The following is a 27595-nucleotide window of genomic DNA, read 5'->3' as shown; positions in this document are numbered from 1 at the left end:
GGGGCCACAGACAATGTTAAATTTGGAGAAAATAGTAACAACCACTAAGAGTAGAAGTCTAAGTTATTCTTTTCTAGTTCAGCCTTTGGGGCGAGCATGGTTTGTGGGAGGTCAAGGATGAACCCAAGCACAGCCATCCTCTGGTACCTACATCTGAGAATGCCTGGGTCAGACAAAAAAGGGCAGGATTTTCCAGGAAATCCTTAATGTCACATTTAAATCCTTAAGACACATTTAAATGTTTCTTTCTCTTTCTTGGGATAATTACAGCAATAGTACATTTTGATTGCATTAAATATAACTTTTAAATAAATCCAACCAAGTTCTGTACATCCTCCTCAGACATAAATTTCACATCACAGACAAGAGGAACATATAATGTTTATCAGTACTGAGAAAAATGTTTTTAAAAATTAGTCTTTGAAACTAAGTGTTACGACTAAGCAAGAGAGAACTAACTGTGCATTAATCTTGACCAAACTACTTTCAGACAATTATGGCTGTATATTGTTACTGTCAATCTTATTTCTGCCAAAGAGAGTTATGAAAGAGCCAAGAACACCTCCTTCTCTCAAAGTAACATCTAATTATAGACAAAACAGTTGGTATTTGCTTTAAAAATATAAGTGGATTTCAGTTAGGTTTAAGCCTATGAAAAAAAGACTAAATTTTATAAGAGTGCTGAAACTAGTGTGGTGATGTCTAAAGTAAGATAATATCGTTTTTAGTAGAGAATATGGGTAAGAAGAATACCTTTGGTTTGTTTCTAGACCACAATTTGACCTGGTATATTTGTCTCTAGCTTATTTTAACACAACTGAATCTTATTCTTGGGCTGGAGAAGGAAGTCATCACTGACATTTGGCAAGCAATAAACAGAAGAGGTTGAGGGTGGCTGCTGTTGGGTTAGGAGGGAACATTATAACATGATGGAGAATGTAAGTCATAGTAGGGAAGGAAAGCAAGAGGGATAGGCCTAGATAGCCAAAAAGTATACGAGAAAAATAGAAGGGCAAAGATATGATAAGCTCTATGTATATAATGGAATGTTAAAATAGAAGATTAGAGATAAGTTCAAAACGTTTTTCTCTTTGGGTTATAATTTGTCCATTTCTTCAAATTAGCAGTCATATATTATACATAAAATTGGATAAAACACATTTCTCTGTGATTATAACAATAGTACACAGTCAAGGATTGATAAGGCACTCTGTTTCTTCCAAAAGATTATAAACCCAGATAACTAACTTTACAGTAAATTACAACTGTTATTTATGAAAAGATATCCTCCTGGTGAGTCAGTTTTATGTATTGTTTATAGTCTAATTTCATGAACAGAAAGAGCATGACCTGGTGTTTCTTTTATTTGAGTTGGCATGATTGCTGAGCAATTGTGGAAGCTTATGCACAATATTTTCATGATGTCTAGGAGCTAAAATGATTTCCAAGGCACATAGACATAGGCCAGGGTATGGCAGATAGATTGATTCTATTCTCGATTTGGTAGAGGTGGTGCAGGAGAAAGTTTTATAGATTGTGTTTGGGCAATAAATGCATAATACTACTAAACAATGGCGCTGTTATGGACTTAGTTGTACCCCCTCAAATTCATGTGTTGAAGGCCTAACCCCCACTGTGACTATATTTGGAGATAGGGCCTTAAGGAGGTAATTAAGGTCTACCGATGTCATAAGGGTAGGCCATAATCCAATAGGAATGGTGACCTTATAAGAAGAGAAAGAGAAACCAGAGAACTCTCTCTCTCTCTCCACTTGCTCAGAGAAGAAGCCACGTAAGGACACAATGAGAAGGCAGCTGTCTACAAGCCAGGATGAGATGCCTCACCAGAGACCAACCCTGATGAAACCATGATCTTGGATTTCTAGTTTCCGAAACTGTGACAAAATAAATTTCCAATCTTAAGTCACACAGTATTGGGTGTTTTGTTATGGCAGCACAAGCAGACTAATACAAGCATGGAATTTTAAGAGAGATAACTAGAGTTAGAAATACCATTTGAGGTCATGGAGGGATTACATATGGCCCGCATGAGGATGAAACTCCACACTTTGGGCTCATTAGCACCATACTGTAGTTAGTAAAACCCATAATTATTTGACACTCTGCAAGATTTTTTATTTACAGACATTATTTGATGCAATCCTATTAATAATTTTAATAGGTATGTATTCTTTTTTACTTTTTTATTTTTTGGTGAGGAAGATCAGTCCTGAGCTAACATCTGTTGCCAATCTTGCTCTTTTTCTTGAGGAAGATTGTCCCTGTGCCAATCTTCCTCTGTGTTTTGTCTGTGGGATGCCACCACAGCATGGCCTGATGAGTGGTGTGTAGGTCCATGCCTGGGATCCAACCTCACGAACCCCCGGTTGCTGAAGCTGAGGGCACAAACTTAACTGCTACACCACCAGGCCAACACTGAGGTGTATATTCTTAACCTATTCAAAGACTAAGCCTTCGAAGGAAAGGTAAAGTAACTTGGTCATGTTTCACTGGTAATAAATCAAAGAGTATGATTTTAAATCAAAGTCTCCATGACCCTATAACCCCAATGCTCAACCACTCTAGACCCTTTGTAACTCTGTTAACCAACCAGAGATCACAGCCACTCTAATGTAATAAAAGTAGTTCCCCAAACCTGTATTGAAGACCAGGTTCATCTGGAGAGCTTTTTAAAATTACAATTTCCAGGTCCTATAAAAGCAGATTTTTAATTTAGTAGCTCCAGGATGCATCCCCAAAAGCAATTAGGATATTCCCCTAAGTCTTTTTCAATCTTCTTATTAAAAAGTGATGTCATTAATCCTTTTTCTCTTTCACTACTTCTCGTTAGAGCTGGGATGTCCAATATGGGAGCTCCTGGCAACATGTGGCTATTGAGCACTTAACTGTGGCTGGTCTGACTTAAGGTATGAAATAAATGTAAAATATACATTAGATTTTAAAGACTTAGTATGAAAAAAAAGAATGTAAAATAACGCAATAAAAATTTTCTCTTGGTTATCTTTTGAAATATTTTAGATATATTGTGTTAATAAAATATATTGTTAATATTAATTTTATCTGTTTCTTTTTATGTTTTTCCTATTGGATAGCATTGCTTTAGATGATTAATTAAATATCGGTATAAAGATAAGTGCTTCTTTAGAAGAGGCGTTTACTAAAGTAAAGGAGCAAGTACTTTGCAAAAAGATGAGGAAAATGCCATTAGTTGTGTTTTGCGATGCCCATTTATGAAATATAATCATTCCAATTGGAAAGCCTTATATAGTCAACAGTGAGAACTAGAAGAAATTTTCTCTTGTGATGTTCTATCGCATACCTTTGTATTTCTCCTTTCATGGTTGGAATTGATGTTTCTGACAAAAATATCTTTAGGAAAGACTTGAAAGAAACCATTAGCCCTAAATTTCTTAGTAAAGTATTAAAAGCAGTATTTTTTGTTATAACATCAAATTCTTTCAAACGCTCTTGATACTATTTACATAGACCTTCAAAGCAAAGCTAATACAATATTCTTCTGTGTCTGCTATTGCATGATAATTACATTATTTCTGACAAAGGCAAGCATTCATCTGAAAACACTCTGCTGAAGCGGAGAATTTCCTATAAATCTCTTAGGTCACAGATTTAATATAACATTGTACACTGACTGTAAAAATGTCTGTTTTGTTATATAAAAGTCATATTATTATATTTATTTTTCTTAATACTATGACTTTGAAAGTTATAAGCTTCACTATTAATAAGATTCACACCTAGTTTTAAGACCTCTCGTTTTTAGCTGTAGAACTTACATTATATCTGTATTTCAGGGTTTTAAAGTATGCCTCATTAAAATTATTTAACCCATATGGTTGTTTATGAATTAAACGAGAAGAGTGTACATTTTGAAAAAGCATTTTGACAAAGAGAAGTGCTGGTGATACAGCTTGCTCTCCTCCTCTTCTCTCTCTTTTTCTTTCTCCTTTGCAAACATTTTGTTCTGCAACATTTTATCAGCATTTGGTTCCAAACATATGCTTCACCTTTTTAAATACTCAGGATGTTTTTACACATAGAAAATGAAATTGCTATTTCAAAGAGCATATCAGTTAGCAATGGGATAATAAAACAGTCCAAAACTTAAACTTCCAATCCAAACACCAGCTACCAATTTTAACTCAAGAATCTACAGGATATACTTTAGGTGGGTATACTAGTTCCCTACTGCTGTAACAAATTACCATAAAAAATTTAGTGTCTTAAGACAACACGCATTTATTATTTTACCATTTTGATGGTCAGAAGCGTAAAATGGGTGTAGCAGAGCTACAGTGAAGCTGTTGGAAGAGCTGTCTTCTTCGTAGAAGCTCTAGGAAGGATCGGTTTCCTTCCCTTCTCCAGCTTCCACAGATGGATTGCATTCTTTGGTTCACGGCCTCTTCCATCTTCAGAGTAGCAGTGTAGCATCATCACATCCCTCTTTCTCTCTGATCTCTGCTTCTGTCATGACATCTCCTTCTCTGATCGCCATGCCCATCTCTTCTAAGAGCCTTTGTGAATACTTTGGACCCACCATGACAATCCAGGGTAGTCTCTCCATTTTAAGATTCTTAATTTAATCACATCTGCAATAGGCCTTTTGTCATTTAAGGTAATCTATTCACAGGTTCCAGGAATTACAACGTGGATATCTTTGGGGATCATTATTCTGCCTACTGCAGCTAAGCACAGCTAAACTCTCCCACGGTTCTAGAAAGGATTGAGGATCAGTGAGACATACATGCTTCTGGGGCTTGTTGCGGGCTTTCTTCCAAGTGTCTCATACTTCATGAGTCTATCACAAACTTGCAAAAGGCTAGCGTCGCCATGTTCCCATGGCACTAGCAAAGTCAAATTGTCAAGGACATTTATTCAAGGAAGCCATTAACTGGGACCATCAATGCAATCACTCTACCATCAGTATTTAAGTTCAATGAAAAGAAAATGTAACAATTTTCACAAAATAAATTGATGATCTTGAATTTGTATCCATTTCATTGATCTAACTCATGTAGCATAATGCCACCTTTTTAAAAAATTAAGTGGCAGCTGGCCCAGTGGCCTAGTGGTTAAGTTTGTGCACTCCACATTGGTGGCCCTGTCTTTGCTAGTTTGGATCCCAGGCATGGACATACACGCAGCTTATCAAGCCATTCTGTGGCAGGAATCCCACATTTAAATAGAGGAAGATGAGCACAGATGTTAGCTCAGGGCCAATCTTCCTCAGCAAAAAGAGGAGGATTGGTGGCAGATGTTAGCTCAGGGCTAATCTTCCTTAATAAAAGAATTAATGAAAGTACACTTAGGTTTAGATGGGTATGTCTGATCTCTCTCAAGTTACCAAGGACTTCTAGGTGGTCACTCAAGAGTTCAAACTGTAACTTGATCGTAGCTGGGCCACTCCTTAGTCTGAGGTCATTCCTTCTCAGACTACAATCTAATGATTCAAATGCCTTACATTCCCTTGTTAGTAGTTATTTGGACCTTGGAGATTTAGTTGGAAAAGTAAGTTCTGAGATTTACTGGCGGGTATCAGTAGTAACTCAGAATCGACACTCACTAACTGTGTGCCTTTGAGCAAGATATATAGTTTAAAATGTGAAGTACTCAATACCTCTGCCAATGATCAAATATAGTATAACCAATGAGTCTAATAATCCATTTCTCCCGAGCAGCAGAACACACCCAAGGAAGGAATGATAGGATATATATAATATAGCTTGATATACATACACTTGTGCAAATCTTATATTGGCTGTCAATTCAGCTAACTACAAGATTTTCATAGCGAAATAGGAATTTTATGCTACACATAACACACACATTTTATGATGTGACCTATGGATGAATTAACATTTTCCAAGATTTTTGTGATGACTAATGAGCTCTGTGCCTTTTACAGAGATTTTGACGTAACCCCAGCTGCCAAAGTTTCAGGCCGAACTCCTTTTGCCTTATCCAGGGCACAGGTCAGGGAAGCATACAGATTAGATTAATCCGTAATTTATTTCTGAGCTAACCATTAGGAAGCAGTATATATTTGGTATTGAATGTAATTTTATGAAGATGCGGAATTGTGTGTGATTCATCTAACACTGATTCTAAAAAATTTGTCGTGTCAAAAATTTAAAATTACTGCATTTGAGTAGCTAAATTAAGGAATACATGTAAAATGTGATTTCAGATTAAAAAAAGTTAGTTATTTTTGATAGATTTCTATTCTTAACATAGTCATTTTAAACCATTTTTAATGTGTATTATTACAATGGGTGCGAAAGTGAATTCTTGTTTCATTATAATGTAAAGCTTGCCCTCTAGTGGTTCCAGGCTAGTCATAAATTCAGGGAAAACAATTTTTGAAACCCTAATGAAAAATTTAATACTCAATAATGATTTATCCTTTTGTTTTCTTTCAGGAGTTGAATGCTATAAATATAGATACTATATATGCTAAAAATATAAATACTCTAAACAAATGCATCAGCTTCTCTGAAATGTGTATTAGCTAAGTATCTCTACTATAGATGCCACTAACAATATTTTTAAACCAAATGTATTTTAAATAAACATGGAATATTTATTTAAAGTTAAATTAAAAGAAAATTTTGCGTTTCATTTTCCATTTTTCTTGTTCACAGCTCTACTAACAGTGTGATTACTGATAATGAATAGGAAGCCATCCTAGTGGCATGTGCAAATTGTTGCGGGTCAAATGGACGAAGAACCTGTGTTAATAAGATTGAGTCTATTTTACTAATTTATTTTGGCCTGAATCACCAGATTAATTTTTAAAATTGCCTACATATTAGTGATTAAAAATATAATGGGTAGATAAAAATCTGACTGAAAGATATTTGTGTAAAAAATAAAAGAACAAAGGGAAGTTCTTAATTTAACATATTGGGCCCTCAACATAGTGCTATTCACTATAAAGAAGTGCCTATTTTAAACTGGATAATTCCTACACAATTTCAAAAGACACATCGGGGAAGGAGGTCCCATCTGCCTGTTAAATCCACTACAGAGATTTAAAAATTAGAGTGGTACTTTGAGGCTCCAAGAAACATTAAATATATTGATTTATTATCCAAGTTTGTTTCCTTTGCACACTATGGGCTCAGTTTATTTGAAAGCTTGTTCCCATGGAAGTTTTGCAAAATTTTCATGTCCCTAGCGCTGGTATTTCAACATATAAAACGATCTTTTAGGAATGAACAATCATTTTTCTGACTCTATGTTTAGAATAATGATATCTGTTTATAAGATATATTTTCTTCTGAGTCGTATAACCAATCTAATAAAAAATAACAATACTAAAGACTTGGCCCATGACGGGGTTTTTAAAGGTTTCTTAGAATAGAAGCTAAACAGATTAACTGTGTTTAGTCTGCAGAAACTGTTATAAGTAATTTTCTTCTGTTTATTTCATGTTTTCTTCTTAGCAAATTTATTTAGGTATAATTCAGAGACAAATACTACACCCATTTAAAAAGCAAAATTAGATCATTTTGATGGATGCATACAGGATGTTTCCATGACTCCTCCAAAATTTCCTTGTGCCCCTTTGCAGTCTGTCCCTGCCAGTCACTCATATGCCATTTGTCATTATAGATTAGTTTTAATTTTTAAGAATTTTATATTCTTCTTTCTCTTGGTTAAATATCCAGGATTTAAATGCCTTGGTCATATATTAGGTGTAGGGATAAACTTTAAGAAACTCTAAATACTCCCTCAGCAGAGATTTTCAAGGGTTCCACATTCTTGACAATCCATTGTTGTCAGCATTGTCTTTAACTTTTTCAGTTCTAACGTGTGCTTAACAGTATTTTGTGTTTTCATTTGCGTTTCCCTGATGACTAATGATGTTGAGCTCATTTTTATGTGCTTATTGGCCATCTGTATATCTTCTCTTAAGGAATTCCTCTATTTCAACTAAGGTGTTGAATATTTTGGCATACAATTGCTCATAAATTCTATTTGCATTCTTTCTAAGTCTGTAGGATCTGTAGTGGTAATTCTTCTTTCACTTATTACATTGGTAAATTGTGTTCTCTGTTTTATTTCCCCATCAATCCAACTCAGTGTTTATCAATTTTATTGATCATTTCAAAGAACCAATTTTTGGCTTTGTCAAATTTCTTTTACTGTTTGTTAATTTACTATTTGCTTAATTTCTTCTCTTATTTTTATTATCACCTTCCTTTTACTTACTTTGACTATAATTGTGGATTTGTGTCTATTTCTTCTTGCATTCTACCAGTTTTTCATTCTGTACTTTGAAACCCTTTTATTAGGAGTGAAGAAGAAACTGTTTCACTGATTTTATTTTTGCTGTTTTTCTAGTTTTTGTTTTATTCATTTCCACTCTGTTTTTTGTTATTTTCTTTATTCTGCTTTCTTCAATATTTCTTTGCGTTTCTTTTTCTACTTTCTTTAGGTGCTCCTTCTGTTAGTTATTGATAGTTTTCTTTCTTCTTTTGGAGTATAGGCTTTTACAGCTATAAATCTCCCTCTAAGCAATGTGTTTGCTGTATCTCATAACTTTGGTATGTGGTTTCACTTTCACTCATTCCAAAGTATTTTCTATTTTCCTTGTAATTTTTTTGACCCAATTGTTATTTAGGAGAGAGTTGTTTATTTTCCACACATTTGCAGATTTCCCAAATTTACCTCTGCTGTTGATTTCTAATTTAATTTCATTGTGATTGGAAAATATACTTTGTATGATTTCAGCCTTTAAAGCTTGTTTTTAAAGACTAACGTATGGTGTATCCTGTAGAATGTTTCATGTGCACTTGAGAAGAATGTATATTATGCTATGGTTTGTTGGAGTGTTCTATAGATGCACGTTAGATCCAGTCAGTTTATAGTTTTGTTCAAGTCTTCTATTTCCTTGCTGATATTCTAATTGTTTTATCCATTCTCGAAAGTGGGATATCGATGTCTTCAAATCTTATTATTGAATTATCTATTTCTCCCTTCAATTCTGCCATTTTTTTTTTTTTTTTGCTTTACGCGTTTTGGGGCTGTTTTTTATCATACATGTTTATAAGTATTACGTCATCCTGATCGATTACCCTTTTATTATTGCAAAATGTCCTTTGCCCCTAGTAACAATTTTATTTTAAATTATATTAGCATAGTTTAAATTATATTAGCATAACTATTCTAGCTCTCTTTTGGATATTTTTTTGCACGATATACATTTTTTTCATCTTTTTACTTTTAACCTATTTGTGTCTTTGAATCTAAAACGTTTCTCTTGTAGACAGCATATAGTTGGGTCATGCTTTTTTATGCATTCAGCAAATCTCTACCATTGGATTGAAGTGTTTAATCCACTTATATTCAGTACAATTATAAGATAAGATTTGTGTCTGCAATTTTCCTCCTTTTTTTCTGTCTGTCTTTTTTATTCTTCCATCCCTTTATTACTTACATTTTTGTATTAAGTAGATATTTTGTAGTATACCATTTTAATTCTTTTATTGTTTCTGTTACTATATTTTTTTGAATTATTTTCTTCATGGTTTGCCTGGGGATTAAAACTAACATCTTTACTTATAACAACATGCTTTAGACTAATACCAACTAAATTTCAATAGTATATAAAAGTTTCTCCAATATGTCTCTGCTATTCTCCATTCTTTGTACCATTATTATCATAAAAGTTACATTTTTTATATATTATGATCTCATTGACATGGTTTCATACTTATTGCTATCTGCAGTTGTCTCTAAATTAGATAGGAGCAAAAAAGAATTACCAAGAAAAAATACATTTATATACCTTCTTTATTTACCTATGTAGTTACTTTTATTGGTGCTCTTTATTTCTATACTTACATTGCTGAGTGGTTTCCTTTTATTTCAGCCAGAAGGACTCCCTTTAGTATTTCTTGTAAAGCAGGCCTGCTAACAATGAATTTTCCCAGTTTTTGTTTATCATGGTATGTCTTGATTTCTCCATTTTGAAGGATAGTTATACTGGATATATATTTCCTGGTTGACAGTCTTTTTCTTTTAGTACTTTTAATATGCCATCTCATCGTGTGTTGGACTTCATGGTTTCTGATGGAAAGTCAGCTTTTAATCTATATGAAGATCCTTTGTAATTGATGAGTCACTTTCTTTTGCTCCTTCCAAGATTCTCTTTTTCCTTTGGCTTTCAACAATTGCACTATGATATTCCCAGATATTTGTGCCAAGTTTATCCTAGTCAGAAATCATTGAGCTTCTTGGAGATGCAGATTAACGTTTTCCATGACATTCGGGAAGTTTGGGGCCATTATTTCTTCAAATAAATATCCTTATGCCCCTTTCTTTCTCTTCTCTCCTTAATGGACTCCCATTAGATCTATGTTTGTATATTTGATAAGGTCCTTCTAAGGCTTTGATAATTTTTCTTCATTATGTTCTCTTTCTGTTCCTCAGACATGATAATCTTATTTGACCAAAGTATTGAGTTAAATTGTATCTGTCAAAATTTGTGTCTACCCAGAACATCAGAATGTGACATTATTTGGAAAAAGTGTTTTTGTAGAAGTACTTAGTTAAGATGAGGTCATATTGGATCAGAGAGGGCCCTAAATCCAATGATTGGCATCCTTTTAAGAAGGTCATGGGGAGAAACAGAGACAGAGAGGAAACACCGTGTGAAGATGAAGACAAAGATTGGATTGATGCATCTAACCAAGCCAAGTAACATTAAGAATTTCTGGCAACCACCAGAAACTAGGAAGAGGCAAGGAAGGGCTCTTCCCTAGAGCCTTTAGAGGGAGCATCTTCCTGAGAACTTGATTTCAGACTTCTAGGTTTCATAACTGTGAGTAATAAATTTCTGTTGTATTATTCTACTCAGATTGTTGTAATTTGTTATGCAATCTGAGGAAACTAATACAACCTACTACCAACTTTGCTAATTGTTTCTTCTTCTAATTCAGATCTGCTATTCAGTCCCTCTAGTGAATTTTCATTTCAATTATTGTATTTTCAACTCCAGGATTTCAATTTTTCTTTCATATGATTTCTATTTCATTATTGTTATTTTCTATTTCATGAGACATCATTCTATAATTTTCCTTAATTCTGTAGACATGATTTTCTTTAGCTTTTTTGAAAGCATTTACAATAGTTGAATTAAAGTTATTGTCTAGCAATTTGAACATCTGGACTGCCTCAGGGACTTTTTCTGTTGACTTCTATTTTTTCTGTGTATGTATCATACTTTCCTGTTTATCTGTGTGGCTCATAATTGTTTATTGGAAACTAAACATTTTAAGTACTATAGCACTATTCACAATACCAAAGATATGGAAAAAAAACTAAATGTTCATCAGTGGATGAATAGATAAAGAAAATGTGGTATACACATACAATGAAATGTTATTCAGCCTTAAAAAAGAAGGAAATTTTACCCTAAATGACAACATGGATGAACTTGGAGGACATTAGGCTAAATAAGATAAGCCAGTCACAGAAACACAAATACTGCTTTATTCCACCTATGTGAGGTAGCTAAAGTAGCTAAACATACAGAGGTGGAAAAGTAACGGTGGTTCCAGCGGTTGGGGAGGGGGAAATGCAGAATTGTTGTTCAATAGGTATAACGTGTCAGTTATGCAAGATGAATAATTTCTAGAGATCTGCTCTACAATATAGTGCCTATAATTAACAACACTGTATTGTGCACTGAAAAATGTGTTAAGAGGGTAGATTTCTTACAAACAACAAAATAAAATAAGAGAACCAAAGGGACATGAGAAAACTTTTGGAGGTGATGGATATATTTATTATTTTGATTGTGGTAATGGTTTCATGAGTGTATGGCTATGTCCAGACTCATCTAAATATATTCATTAAATGCATGCATTGTTTTGTATATAAATTATACCTCAATAAGGGTGTTAAAAATAAATAAACAAGTAATATATTATGGCAATTCTAGAGATCAGATTCCCTTCTCCCCAGGATATTTTGTTTTTGTTGTTGCTGTTTGTCCAGTGATTTTCCTAGATTAATTATGCACAGGCTGTATTCTTTGTCATGTGTGGCTACTGAAATCTATGCTAGATTTGCCTAGTGGTTAGCTAATGATTAGACAGAGATTTCCTTAAATACCTGGATCAAATAAGCCTCACATTCTTTGCTGAGAAGCCCTGTGTGTGTTGGGGCTTAATTTTAATGCTATAACAGGCAGTTTACCACTCTGCGTTAGCCTTAACTTCCTGCTGCACAGTCTTAAGTTCAGCTAGAGGTGAGAGATTAGGGTCTTCCTAGTTCTTTCTTGGGCATGCGCATAGCCCAGAGCATATGTGTGGCCTTCTAGATTTCTGGAATATGTTTTAGCTTTTCAGAGCACCTTATGAACATTTCAGTCCCCAGTTTTTGTCTTTTAAGTTTTTTGGTCAGTGTCTTGTTAGTCCCAGAAAGTAATGCCACCTCAGACAGATGTGAAGTTAAACAATTGCTGATGATTGCTTTTGACAAGCTCTGGAGATAGAGCTCCTTACTCAAGGTGAGAGCTTTGACTAAGCTCAAAGAAAGACAAATCTTGAGCATGGTGATTTTCAGCAAGCTGCCAAACAAGTAAAATAGTAAGAAATCTCTGGGGATACAACTTTTGGGGAGCTGTTAGATGATTCTGCCCCAAATTGCTGGTTTTAACAGCCATTGTATTTGCAAGACACAATTTTTAAGGTTATAATGGAGCTGAGGACCGGGGGATAATATGAGGGCAAGTTAAAATTCCACAAATTACACTATTCTTACAGAGATTAAGCTGTTTTTCTTGTATAAACACTCCTCATATTGTTACAATCCTTTAGCTTAATGTCCTGAGTTCAGAAAAGGTTGATTTTGACATTTTTGCCAAAAATGTTCTGGTTGCTTTAATGGAGAAGGGGATTTTCAGAGGTCCTTAGTCTGCCATTCTGGAAGTCAAATTCCCCCAAGTTTTAAAAGTACCATTGTTCCTTATTTGGCATTATCCTAAATATGTGAATTAACGTAAGAATTTAGATTTCTGGTGTTATCATTTTCAATCCAAGTAAGTAATGACACTTCATTTTTTTCTGTCATGTATTAAACGTCTCAGTTAACTTTTGTTGTATTCTATTTTCCTGTTATATTATCCAACTGCTTTGTGAAGTTCTGAAGAAAAGCTATTGATTTCTGTATTTTTTTAGATGGTCATTATACTGAATCCTTAATAATTCTAATAGCTTTCATTTTATTTTCTTGTGTGTCTAGTGGGATTCTTAATTCCCATATGCGAACTTATACTTAATGTTTGCTCTCTGTATATACTTTCTCAATAATTAAACTGAGGCTTTAAATAGATTTGTTTAAGGATTATTATGATTTTTAATTCTGAAACATTTTTCAATGATCTCAAGGGCATATGCTCCCATAGCTGTGCTAAGTATGGGTCTAAATTTTGTGATGAGGGCAGAAAACATCCTGGTCAGTAAAATAGATAGGTCTAGTTCTGCTGGGTGTAATATAGCAAGCAAACAAGGGCACATGGGAGGTATTCTTCATATTTATCTACTCTCTTACAGTTGAGCTTGTATGAAACAGGGCTGGGATGACAGCGAGGCAAGTGGGGAACTTGCCTCAGGCATAAAATTTAAAGAGTTTCCAAAAAGCTTAGTAATTAAGATAAATAATATTTGATGAAATATTTAAGAAATAAAAAGTAATGCAAAAAAATGCATTGATGAAAAAAATCATGATGAACAAAATATCTAATTTTTAAATACAGACTTAGTACCAAGCCATATTGGAGCCTGAGGTGAAATGAAAAAGCAGTAACTGCAGCGATAATCTCGTTCTAGTCAAGCCCCTGAAATAACAGTTATACCAATAATTCTAGTGTTTTATTTTATGTGACTTAGTTATATTTTTGAATGAGAAGAAATTCAGTATCATGAGTAAATGTAGCCCATTATATGCAAAAACAACCTTATATAGAGGCCATTTTTTTCTGTAGAGGTCATTTTTATTTCTGTAGGCCATAATTTCATGATTGGAGAAATGTCCATATATGGCATCCAGCGGCACTTGGAGTGAGACAGAAATTCTTCAAGGCTTTTAGAAACACAATAGTGAAAGGGATCTCCAGGTTTTCTGCTCTAAGTCAGGAGTATTGTCTCACTTCTCTATATGTGGTCTTCCTAGAAGATTGAAGAGATTACAATGAATAGGTACCTAAAACCTTATGATTGTAGGCAACACATAGAAAAAAGTTTTGAATAACAACTTTGCACTTTTAATTTGTTAACTAACTGATCCTGTATGATTCATGCACTGTTTCAGCATTGGGTATATAGTATTGGACCATGTGCACAAAACTTTCTGCTCTCATGGATCTTATATTTTTGTGGAGGTGAGAAGCATAAATAACGTAAGTGAAATACCTAGCGAATTAATGATAACAATTACTAAAGAGAAAAGGTAAGCAAGAATGTTGGTTATAAAAGGAATTCATATTTCAAATACGAGGCCAGGGAAGGTCCTACTGAGAAGCGATATTTGTGTAAAACCCCAAAGGAAGTTAGTGAGAAAATCATGAGGGTGTTAACAAGAACATTATTGCAGGGAGAAGAGCCAGTGCAGAAGGGTAAGAAAGTATCAAGTCTGGCAAGTTCAAGAAGTAGCATAAAAGCCAATGTGACTAGACCTGAGTGAGCAAGGTGGAGAGAAGCTGGACATGAGGATAGAAAGAGAAGAAGGGTATGGGTGGGGGAACAGGGCATACAGATACCAAGAACTTTGTCTTTTACTAAAAATAAGGTAGGAAGACATTTGAGGGCTTGGAGCAGAAAAGAATCATGATTTGGTTTCAGTTTTACTATGTTCATGCTGCTCTACTGTGTTCAGAATAGCTTACAAGGCACTAGAAGCAAAACTACTGCTATAATATATGTAGGTGATAATGGTGGCATGGTCCAAGTTAGTGACATTGGAGGTGGTAATAAGTGATAGAATTCTGAATTTTGATCACAGAACCAACAAGATTTGGTTATTGAAGAATTGGATTTGGGATTTTTAGAGAAATACATGAATCAAAGATAACGCCAAATATTTTGACCAAAGCAATTTTAAGAATGGAGTTGCCATTAACAGAAGAGCTGGTTTGTAGGGGAATCTCAGAAGCTCAGTTTGGGCCATTTGATGTTTGAGATGACATTAAAATAGAGACTTCAGTAGGCAATTGGATATTGTGGTTGACTGAATAATGACTCCCCAAAGATGTTCATGTCCTAATCCTTAGAACCCATGAATGTTACCTGTTGTGACAAAAAGGACTTGACAGGTGTGATTAAGAATCTTCAGAGGGATGAATTATCCTGCATTACCTGCATGAATCCAATATAAGCACAAAGATCCTTATAAGACGGAGACAGGAGATACGAGTCAGTAGTGGGAGACATGATGATGGAAGCAAAAGGTTGGAGTGATGTAAAGTGGTGGCCATGAGCTAAGGAATGCAGGCAACCTCTACAAGCTGAAAAAGTAAGAAACAAATGGATTCTTTCCTAAAGTCTCCAGAAGGGAAGCAGTTCTACTAACACCATGATATTAGATTTTTGACCTTTAGAACAGTAAGAGAATAAATTTGTGTTGTTTTAAACCTGTTTGTGGTAATTTGTTACTGCAGCAATAGGAAACTAGTAAAGATATATATGTCTGGTGTTCAGGAGAAAGTCTGGTTAGCAATACAAATTTGGACGTAGATATATATTGTTAGATAAGATCATCTGCAGAGGTAAGAGAAATAGATTAGAGAAGACATCCAAGGAACGAGCCCTGGGACACGCCAACACTAGAGGCTGGAGACAAGACAAGTAAGACCTGCAAAAGAGATTGAGAAGGACTGTCCTAAGAGGAAGGAAAAAACTAAACTTACAGTGTCTTGAAGACTTAACACAAAGACAGCCATTGGGTGCTATTAATGAGAGAGTTGTGGAGGGTGGTGAGATGAAATCCTAAAACAGTGGATTCACGAGAAAATGCTTGCAGAGAAATTAAGGATTGCAGGTATAGAGAAATGTCTCAAGGAATTTTGCTGTAATGGGAGGAGAGACGTGGGGCTTTCTTGAAGGGAAAAGAAGTCAGATAATTTATTTTTTAATGATGAGAGAAATAGCATATTTTTGTGCTGATAAAATTATCAAATATAAATGGAAAGATAGACAATCAGAGGAACGAGGATATAATTACTGGAACAGTGTTCTTGAGTAGGCAAGAAGGCATGGGAGCTACTGCACAAGTGAAGAGATAGCCTTGGCCAGGAGCATATTCGGCTCATCTATAGAAACAAGGAGGAAGGTAGAGTGCACGGGCCCAGATGTAGAAAGTTGGGGGATATAGTAGTGGTAGTCTATAAAAGTTTTTCTCTGATTGCTTCAATTTTCTTGCTGAAAAAGAAATAAAGTCAACAGATGAAAGTGAGAGTCTGGAATAAAGACGTTAAAGGGTTGTGGGGAGAGGCATATCTCCTTTGATCTAATAGCGCTCCTCTTGTTTTCCCTATCCCTACAAACTCTCTTGTAATTATTGTATTTTTCACAGACTTTATTTGTTCAGAGCAGTTTTAGGTTTACAAAAAAATTAGGAAGAAGTTACAGAGATTTCCCATATACCCTGGCTCCCACACATGCATAGCCTCTGCCATTATCAATATCACTCACCACAATGGTGATCTTTACTGTCTCTGTGGTTTTGCCTTTTCAAGAATGTCATATACAGCAGTCTCCCTTTTATGCATGGTTTCACTTTCCATGCTTTCAGTTATCACAGTCAACTGTGGCCTGAAAATAACACTACATCACATTGCCTACATCATTCACTTCTCTTCATCTCATCATGTAGGCATTGCATCATCGCATATCAACAAAAGAAGGGTGAGTACAGTATAATAAGACTTTTTGAGAGAGAGAGAGAAGGCCACATTCACATAACTTGTATTACAGATTATTGTTACAATTGTTCTATTTTATTATTGTTTTATTCTCTTACTATGCCTAATTTATAAATTAAACTTTATCATAGGTATGTATGTATAGGAAAAAACATAGTTTATATAAGGTTTAGTACTATCCTCAGTTTCAGGTGTCCACTGGGGGTCTTGTAACATATCCGCCTGCAGACAAGGGGGAACTACTGTAGTTGGAATCATACAGTATTGTAGCCTTCTAAGATTGGCTTTCTCACTTAGTGATAGACATTGAAGATTCCTCCATGTCTTTTCATGGTTTCATAGCTCATTTCTTTTTAGCATGGGATAATATTCCATTGTCTGGATTACAATAGTTTATTCACCCATCATCTACCGAAGAACATCTTGGCTGCTCCCAAGTTTTGGCGATTATGAATAAAGCTGCTATAAACATCTAAGTGCAGGTTTTGGTGTGGATGTAAGTTTTCAATTTCTTTGGGTTGAATCAAAGAACTTGATTGCTGGATTGTATGATAAAAGTATGTTTTCTTTTGTAAAAAATTGCCAAACTGTCTTCCAAAGTAGTTGTACCATTTTGCATTCCAATCAGCGATAGACGATAGTTCCCGTTGCTCCCATTGTCTCCAGCAATTTGTGTTGCCAGTGTTCCGGATTGTGGCCATTCTAACAGGTTTGTAGTAGAATCTCATTGCTTTAATTTGCATTTCTCTTCCTTCTTCCCATTCTTCTTTCATCTCTCTCCCCCCTTTTTACTCCCATTATTCTTCCTCCTTTTTCTCCTTTTGTTCTTATTCCAACACACTTTACCCTTGTGGCTTATTCACGTAAGTGCTGTTTATTTAGTATAAACGTGTTTTGGAGGCCTATTAAATTAATCACTATTAAACAATAGCTTTAGAATGTTGTTTGTGATCATATGAATGGTTGAAGATAAGCCATTTTTATTTATATTGGAACAACACAGAAAAGAATTATTTAGAGAATATTTATATAATATGTGGTAAACTAAAGACTATAAAGTAGTAGTAAATATTATCATGAAAAATTTCCTATTTATTTCCAAACAGAATTAATAAGTCTGGTACTATTAAGAGTAAAAGAAAAATGTTCTAGGTTCTATTTGGCATAATGAGAATTTTCTACTAATATCAAGTTTATTTGAATGAAATTTGTTTTATCACTAATTATTAGTGAAGAAACGTAATGTATATTAATTAAAAATAACTCAAGCTAGGGAAATGAGATTCTCCTGATTCTATTTTCAGAAATTTTGTCAAAGGCATATTAAGACAGATCTTGCACAGGGGAATTATAGGAAAAGAAGGTAATGTGATTAAAATTTTTTAAAAATTAGGTATTTGGCATAAACTGTGCTCCACTAGGATACCAGAGATAAACTTATTATTTTTTTGGCACAGCTACTGCTTTTTAAGTTTATATTAGTACTAACTAATACTACAGAGTTGATAGATCTCATTTTTATGCTATACCAAAAACATAATAATTTTCATACTGAAGATTATATTTACCATGATGAATATTAAAAAAAGTCGTTAAATTTTCAAAGTGCCTTCTCATTTAGGTTGTCTACAGAAGAACAATTTGAAGAGTCATGCATTTATTAAAAGTGCATTATTAGAATCAAATATAACTAATCCTCAAATTTATGATTTTACATACTTATTGACCAGGAAGAAATTAAAGTAGATAGATTACATACATATACACACAAATAGCATGAATTAAGGGTACTGGTTCGAGTGAGATGCAATGTTTTCTGGCCCTGATTTTGGACAGTGAGGAGGAATCATTCTATTTAAATTGAATGGTACATCAGTGTGAGTTTGTGTGTCTTAGTTAACCTTAACCATAACCAAGGTGTGTTTGGTTAGCATTTGCACTATCTGAATCAGGAATCTACACTTCAGAGTGCTTAAGCACTTCAATACTGTTATTAAAATATATAGGAGCAGGGATTATTGATTGTCATTAGCAATATTTGCAACATTTTTTCATCAATCGGATGAGTGGTATTATAAGACATGGTTTGGTTAGAAAGATTTTACCGCTTCCCTGTGCGTGCATGAATAACGTGTAAGAAATTGGCAAGCTTAACATTCTCACACATAGGGAGCTTCCACTAAGTGGAGAGTCTTCCAAACAATTTGACTAGAGGTTGGTTGATCCTGCCATCAGAATATTGTTATCTCCACATCAGAGTAAAACTTCCTATCAGGTGCTCCTTGGAATGTGTCAGGACAGAGTGAGATCTTCACTCAGGCTATATGAACAGATTGCTTGGCTGTTTTGTGTTGGCTTTCTAGTCAATGTTTGTATCTTTATCAGAATTTGGAATAAGATTTGCAGTTATTGTAACAGACCAGCTGGCATGGAGATCGTGGGAGAGAAGATACATAGCACCTACCTACCACTAACTGCCAGAGGCTACCAATATTTACCCAAAGTACCCAACAATTGCTGAACAGCCAAATTGGCCTGGGTCCATTCAACACAATCAGATAAGAAGAACATCTTGAAGGTGCTGTGCAAATCACTAAAGTTTGGAAGCACAGACAACTCTTCCAGAAAATCTTCTGTAACTGAAAAAGTGACAATTTCCTTTTGAGATAATCTCATGAGCATGTATCCTAATTGTACTTAAATGAGAGAAGAGATCAACTAATAAATAGAATGAGATATATTTAAAAATCACTGAAGAATTTCCAATCACAACATGTTTTCTCTAGGCTAGAACTCAACTGAAGTTAGATAGAGCCAAACATTTTTACCACAGTCTCATACAATGTTCCAACTTGAGGGACAGAGTGTTTTATGTGAACTCTCTAGGATCACATATGTGGAAAGGCCATGATGCTGGAAAGAGATGTGTCAAAGGAGGCTCTGATCCTGGTCTACTCTTCCATTCCTAATCGCAAATAGGTCCTTTGTGCAACCCAGCAATCATGCTGTACTTCACAATCCACTCTTCCATATGACTGGTTCATACTATCTTCTCTCTTCTATCATCAACATCCACTCCTACCCTTACTCACTGATAAAATGGATGCAATTGGAGGAGAACTTCCACCTGTTCCCCATCACATCTACAATCTACCTGCATCTGTGCAAATATTCCTTGCCTTTTCTCCTGTTCCTCTGGATGAATTCTCAGTGATCCTAGCCAAGGTCATGGTTTCTGTTTGTGCAGTAGAATCCATTCTATCTTACCTATTTAATTTCATCATTCCAGCGATTTTCTTTTTCCAAAATCTCTTTTTTCCCATTCTATTGGATTCTTCACATTCACACTTATTTCTTCAATTCTAAAAGCAAGCTTCTCTTGATTCTGATATTTTACGCAATAGTCAAATCTCAGTCTTCATTTATTTGCCCCATTTGCAACATTTAATGCAATTATTTACTTCTTTTTCGGAGCACATTTTTCACTTGGCTTTTAGGAAACTAAATTGCCTTTTTTCCCCCTTAGATGAAGGCCTCTAATTCTCAAGACATTTAATAGATATCTTAAAATTAACAAGTCCACAACAGAACTTCTTTTCACTTCTAAACCTGCTCCTCCCTCAATCTTTTACACCTGAACTGTGGCAACTTCATTCTTCCAATTACACAATCAAATCTTAAATCTTAATGTTATTCTTGATTATTCTCTTTCTTTCATACCATATATTTAATGTGTGGGCAACTTATGTTGGCTCCACCTTCAGACTGTACCTAGAATGTGCCTATAGTATCAATACCACCTTCCTAGAAAAATCCATCTTTATTTCTTACCTCATTACTGCATACATTTTCTAACTTTCTCACTTCCTCATTTGCTTTGTACAGCATAGTCTCAGCATAGCAGCCAGATACAATCCTTCATAGGACTGTATTTCACAGACTTTCTACTTCACATGTCCATAGCTAAAGTCTTTGTAATGGTCTACAAGACTCTCAATGATCTGGTCACCCAATTTCCTCTCTGCTCCCATCTCCTATTGCTCTTCTAGTCACTCAATCTGTCTGATTCTCATAGGTCTTCTGACACTTGTTAACAGCAGGAATGCACTTGATTTAGGAATCCTTCATTTGCTATTCCCTCCACCTGGAAAAACTCTTCTCCCTATTTATATGCATAGCTCACTTCCTTGACACTTTCAAGTCTTGGATCAAATATCCCCAGTTCTATAAGATTCTCCCTGGCCAATCTTTTAAAATTTGCAAACATGGTCTCAACCTCCAAACCATCTATCTCTCTTCTTTTTTTAAAATTTTTCTCCCTAGCATTTAACACCTTCCCACATACTGGGTATTTTGCCTATTTATTTTGTCATGTTCTTGGAACTCAGGAATTTGAGATTCATTAGAGACTTTCTATCTTTTTTTTACCTTTCTCTCTTTTCTTATTTATTTTTCAAGTATACTCCTTTAATCTTCATATCTGCCTTTTGGTATGGTACTATTATCCTCTCCATTTTCTAAATAAGAAACTGAAGCACTGTGAGGTTAACTAAATTACTCCAGACTCTAGAGCTTATAAAATGTGGAGCTGAGATTCAAATCTAGGCAGACTGCAACCACAGTCTATACTCATAATTTCTATTTTATTTTGTTCACTGATGAAGAGTGACAAAATAGGTGTTCAAATATTTGTCGAATGGATTATCCTGTATATCTAGGTGGGTGTCCTGAATTGTCTGGAAGCATAAACCATTCTTATATTGTCTTCCTCTATGAACAATGTGTGATTCCCCACTTAGACTGCAAAGTAGTGGTCACTGGAAAGGGAAAACCACTGCACTTTATGCATTTCAGGAACCTTTCCCTAAATTCAGAAGATCTAGACACAGGGTCAGTACAGAAACCGCTAACCATATGTGGTTGCCGAAGACTTGAAATGTGGGTGATCTGAATTGAAATGTGGAAAATGTAAATTACGCACTTGATTTCAAAACTTAACATTGAAAAGTGAATGTAAATTATCTCATTAATGCTTCTCATATTTATTATCTGTTGAAATAATATTTAGGGTTTTTTTGGGTCAAATAAATATATGTTATTGAAATTAAATTTACCTGTTTCTTTTATTTATTCTTTTTACTTAAAAAAATATATACATGGCTCACATTATATTTCCTTTGGAGAGTGCTGATCTAGGCAGTACTAGAGGAAAAGCCCTTCCTGGAAAGTCAGTTGGGTGATCCATCCAGGTTTAGTCTGTCAGCAAAGATGGTGACTGAGCTTTTACAGCAAGACCCAAATGATTAGCTCATACTTAATGACAGTTTTAAGACAAGTCTTCCAGTTCACTCCCATCCTTTACTCTGATACCCTAGAAATCATGTCTTTGCTATTTATCTTGTTTCTAACTATGCAAATGAAGTTTAAGGAAACAGTTAATACATCATTGAAACAGATCTCTAGTAATGTAGTGCACCATGGTATTTCATCAAGCATAAAAGTGAACTGTGTTATCTGATTAAAATTTGGTAAAGTTGCTATTTAAATTGTTAACATCTCTACACAGAGAAGATAGAGACTTGATCTCTGGACTCTAAATAAATTAACTATAGCCAGCATGTGTTTTTCAGTGAAGTATATAATGACCACACAATCTCATTGCAGTGTTACAGATTGAGTATTAACAGAACATCTGGCAAAATATATTGAGGATTTCTGCCAGGCCGTGTTTGGTTTGTTTTCTAGGAACATAGGTGACTGGGGCAAGGAGAAATATTAATTGATTTACAAAAACAAATTAATGAAACTTTCAGAAGGTGAGATTTTTCTTTCTGACATAGATATATGTATGTTTTCTGTCAGTCATATATGTCATTATTTCAGATGAATTGCTTAGTTTTCTTTGTACAATCTGAAAGCAATCGGATTCCTCTTCTGTGACATCTTTAAAATTTTAGCTTACATATTATTTCTTCATTGGAAATCTCAAATGACATTAGACTACACCATGTGCAGAAGTGTTATACCAAGATTATGACAATAGAGGCCAGCAAAGCACTGGGCTTAGTAATTTCACAAGAAGAAATCATCTTGATAGTGGGAAGAAAAAGCTCAGCATTGCAAACATGTATGCCTTATTCAACTCTAGTTATATCTCAAAATACTTTACACATAAAAGAGAAAATTTAAGAGTTTTTTAGAAATGGAAGCATTTGGCACAAAAACTGAAGATTGAATGTGAACTTTGAACGTATGGTTAAAATTTAAACTTTCTGTTGTGAGGGTTTTTATTGTTTTATAATAGAGACTTTGGGGATATAAGTATTTTTTAATTTATCTCCAAATTTTTGCTATGACCTTTGAACACTAATAATAAAGAATCTAGTCACCTCCTATGAATCCTTTTTCCAGCAATACATTGAAACGTGTGTAGTTCATTTACTGTACATTTTTTATGAGCTTGAGTATAATCAATTAAAAGGAAGAGTGTATCCTGAGTTCATGAACACTTCTTTTTACTAGTCCACAGATCTGCCTCACAAAGTAAAATTTTAATTGAATTTCATTGGTGTTTTCAAAAGGTGAAGAGTGAATTTTTAAAAAATATTAGCTGGTTGTAAACTTTTTTCAATATAATTCATAACAACATAATGTAGACTTATTTACTTTTGCCAAAATAAATACTTGCAAAAATTATTAAATCCTGGCTAATTAGATTAGCTTTAAAAAATACGAGTGTTTTCATGTCAAAAATTTTAGACAGGTCAATGGAACAACCTTCAAAGCATAATAGCTGGAAAGAAAAGTTTTTCAGGTAAAAGTAAGAAAAATCTGTTCAACACATGGCAGATCTAACTGTATGGCTAATAAGAAAAGAGTTATTTTTTTCAATTTGGAATTTGTATATGCCATCCTGATTTCAATACTGATATAGTTTAGAATCACAAATGCTAGAGAATTAACTTCTCTATCTTTTTGACAAATCTAATATAACATAGTTACTTTAGTTATTTAAATCTTGTTTTACTCAGATAGGTTATTTCATGTTGGAGTAGGAATTAGGGAATGACCTTAGTCACAGGCTCGTAGTAAAACATATGACACTTTTTGGTGTTTGAAATAACATGCTGTGATGCTGTTATACTTTTCTTGGTTATATATAAGACATTAAGATTTTATTCCATTCAAACTCTGCTATTCAATCATAGTAAAAGAAGACAATACATAGAATGATGAGTTTACGTTTATGTTAGAAGCAAAAGAAAGCAAAATTCAGTTAATTCCAGTATGAATGAATTTTTAACCAATTGATGGAATAATAAATAATTCAAAATACTTTATTAAATATCTACTTGCCTCAATATAGTAAAATAGTAGGCACTGTGCCTGCCCTAATCACATATTATGAAAACATTATCATATTACATATTCTTCACTTATGCACAACATTGTAAATCATTTAATGCTATCTACCTTTAGTCATTTCCTGTTAATCCTCTTACTCTTCATGAAGTCAGAAAATTATATGGATAGAAATAAGATATTTAAATAATCATGCGTGCTATTGACTTTATGCTAGTGATTTCATTCGATTCCTGGGAAATAGCTAGAATATTACATGCTCCTAATGGTCCTCAATAGTGACACGTCGAATGGAAGCCTTTGTTATACAAGACTGCATATACTATAGTTACTGTGTATTTGAATCAGAACCAGATGGACTTACATATCATGTGGTCCAATAATAAACATAAGTAATTGTTTACAAATTAATGTGGTTCATTTCAATCACATGGAGAAAATATATACATATTTCATGTCAGAAACTATAATTTATGTAGGTCTTCTCTGGGATTGGAATAAAACTCATTCAAGATCCCCAGAGCAAAACCTGAGAGCCAGTTTAGAAAGTCATTTATTTACTTGTGAATTTAACTAGTCTTAGAGTAATGAATTAGGACCTAAGGCTTTTGTACAGTAAACTTTACATTCATTAAAGTTTTTATTGTTGAGATTTCCTTACTCTGTATGTGTGTGTATAAATTTTAATTTTTCTTTTTAGTGAAGAAGATTAGCCCTGAGCTAACATCTACTGCGAATCTTCCTCTTTTTGCTTGAGAAAGATGGTTGCTGAGCTAACATCTGTGCCACTCTTCCTCTATTTTATCTGGGACGCTGCCACAGCGTGGCTTGATGAGTGGTGCTATGTCTGTGCCTGGGATCCAAACCTGTGAACCCTGGGCTGCCAAAGTGGAGCGTGTGAACTTAGCCACTATGCCACTGGGCCGGCCCCTAAATTTTAATATGTTAAAGACAAATAAATGACCAGTAGCATATTCATAATGTAGAAAATAGAAGTAAATACAAAAAAATGAGTAAGAAGCTTAAATAAAGTTTTCCTATATAATCTAGGTAGGTCAGTTTTGCTGTTCCTTTATTGTACCTGGAGCTCAAGAACAAGAACTTTTGAACTGGGAATAAGCTTATTCACTTGAAAATGCCAATAGGGTTAATAGTTCAACAAAACTGTGATACAGCATTTTGATGTATTTGGAACCAAGATCAATGAAATTTTTAAGTGTTTCACTGGAGGAATTAATGAGGCTGCTATCATTGAGCAGTTTCTCTTGGTAACTCCCAAAATGTTAATAACAATAATATAGAACGAAATCCTAATAGAATAATAATTTCAGCCAGCAACCCAGAATAGAAACCAACTTTTATTATGAGTGTCGCGGGGTCACATGTGTAAATGTTCCAAAGAAGTCAAGTGGTTGCTTGCATTAGTGTACTAGAATTCTAGAAGCTTTCACAAAAGTAAGCAATATGTCAATTTATTTAAAACTGTTTCGGTCATATATCCACTTGATTAACCCCACCTCTCTCAAAGACTTTCTTAAATTTCACTCTCACATGGAGGCCTACCTGACAAATTTATTTACTACTATGCCCACTCCTTTCCTCACACTTGCATTCTGATTCCCATCTCCTTGCTCTATTTTTCTTTTCCTTTTTTTCCATGCCATTGTAAGACCAGAATTTTCAAAAAAGTATAACTTCTGTTAAATGTTGACCCTTTCAGCATAGTAAATATGGCGCTTGAACATATTAATGAGACTCCTGTTTTCCAGGCTAGGACTTAGCTATCTCTAAATTGTTCTCCACCCAATTCAATCTTCACCTGATTCAAACTCTAACTTGTTCTTCTAACATCATTCCTGATTTCTTTTCCCTTCCCACGATTCTAATATGTCTGAGCAGCCAGTTGCATTTTTAGAAACCACACTGAGAAATTTTAGTTATAAAATATATACTTATTATAGTTAAAAATATAGTTATAAAATATATGCTTATTAAAGAAATTTCCAAATGTAGAAAAAACTTACTAACAGAGAAAGAAAACTCTCCTGTTCTCCTGTAACCTGAAACCACTCATTATTAACATCTTTGTGTGTCTCCTTCCACTAGCTGTTCTGTTCCAGGTATCATCTGATATTTGATTGTATGTTGTGATCTTTTTAACATAACATTATAGCACAAGTACTTCCCATATCATCGTGAGGTCTTCAGCATCTTCATTTTTAATGGCTGCATATTACCGCACAATATGGATATGCTATACTTTACTCTCTCATTTTCGATTGTAGTTTGTCTGGAGAGGTTCTAGATCTTCAGTCATCTTAAGTTTTAGTCCAAAGGTTATCACCATGCTAACAGGAATTTTTGTAACCTGCAAGGATCAGGCATTTGAAGCTGAGGAAAAAAAAGTGTTTATTTTCACTTCCTGCCTATTGGAGAAAGCTATGCTTTCATTTCTTGTCTGAGTTGATAGAAGTTTCATTTCTTATCCTCCTGCTGTAGATTATTTTTGAAAATTTTCTAATTTCTGACAGAAATTCAAGTAGGGCATATTTTACCTTGTTCTCTTGCATTTTAAAGATAATAAATTCTTTTTAGTTATTTTTAAAGGGTTTTTATATTATTTATAATTACTTTCTCTTTTTCTGTAGTGCAAATCAACATTGTGTCATTCTGTGGTTGTTGAAATATATCCCATAATTATTCCCATCCACAGTGATCTTTCCAATAACCTTTCCATATAGCCACTGATTTACAGAAAATCTTTCATTAACTTGTTATATAACTAAATATAATTCATATTTTATTATTTAATTATGTCTCATATCTTAGCATAAAACTGTGAACGCAGTAGGAATAAACATTTGATAGGAATCAACGCAGCGCTTGGAAATCCCCAAATCTTCCTCGATCCCGTTTTAGGTTTGCAGGACAACCAGTCCCTACAGTCTTTAGACTACTGTACAAATGTGTAAAACTCACTGTACATTCCCTCAGAGAGCTGATCATAACAAGCATTCAGGTAAAACTATCCAGAAGCTTCTTTCATAGAAGTGCTTACCATGGCCCAGTTAAGAAGGACCCATTCCATTTGTGCATGACCTATTTATTCAACAGTGCTATATTAACATTGCAATTACATTGGCCTGGGTGATTCATGGGACAAATTAAAGCATTGAATAAAGTGTTATTGTAGTCATTACCCCTCATTGTAAGTGAGCATTTTCACAGCATTATATAAGTATTATGCACCATAAAGTTAATAGG

At 34.3% G+C, this 27595-nt stretch overlaps 2 long non-coding RNA genes across 4 annotated transcripts in view; one reads left to right on the top strand and one right to left on the bottom strand.

The window, feature by feature from the left end:
• The window catches only part of LOC139073349 (uncharacterized), a 175431-nt gene that overhangs the window by 40362 nt on the left and 107474 nt on the right, over window positions 1–27595 (top strand). For both annotated transcript variants that reach the window (XR_011521977.1, XR_011521976.1), the window contains exon 4: window positions 2852–2927. This is a non-coding gene — a long non-coding RNA (uncharacterized lncRNA). The remainder of the gene's footprint in view (window positions 1–2851; window positions 2928–27595) is intronic.
• LOC139073350 (uncharacterized) overlaps window positions 1–27595 on the bottom strand; it is a 77474-nt gene that overhangs the window by 22236 nt on the left and 27643 nt on the right. Inside the window, exon 3 of one of the 2 annotated variants that reach the window (XR_011521978.1) lies at window positions 14023–14219. The exons of the other annotated variant lie outside the window; for it this stretch is intronic. This is a non-coding gene — a long non-coding RNA (uncharacterized lncRNA). Of the gene's footprint in view, window positions 1–14022; window positions 14220–27595 lie in introns of those variants that run through there. 2 annotated transcript variants of the gene reach the window in all.

The sequence above is a fragment of the Equus przewalskii genome, chromosome 9 (assembly GCF_037783145.1).
Source record: "Equus przewalskii isolate Varuska chromosome 9, EquPr2, whole genome shotgun sequence".
Taxonomy (NCBI): domain Eukaryota; kingdom Metazoa; phylum Chordata; class Mammalia; order Perissodactyla; family Equidae; genus Equus; species Equus przewalskii.
Note: the sequence above shows the minus strand (reverse complement) of the source record. Positions and strands in the feature narration are given on the sequence as shown.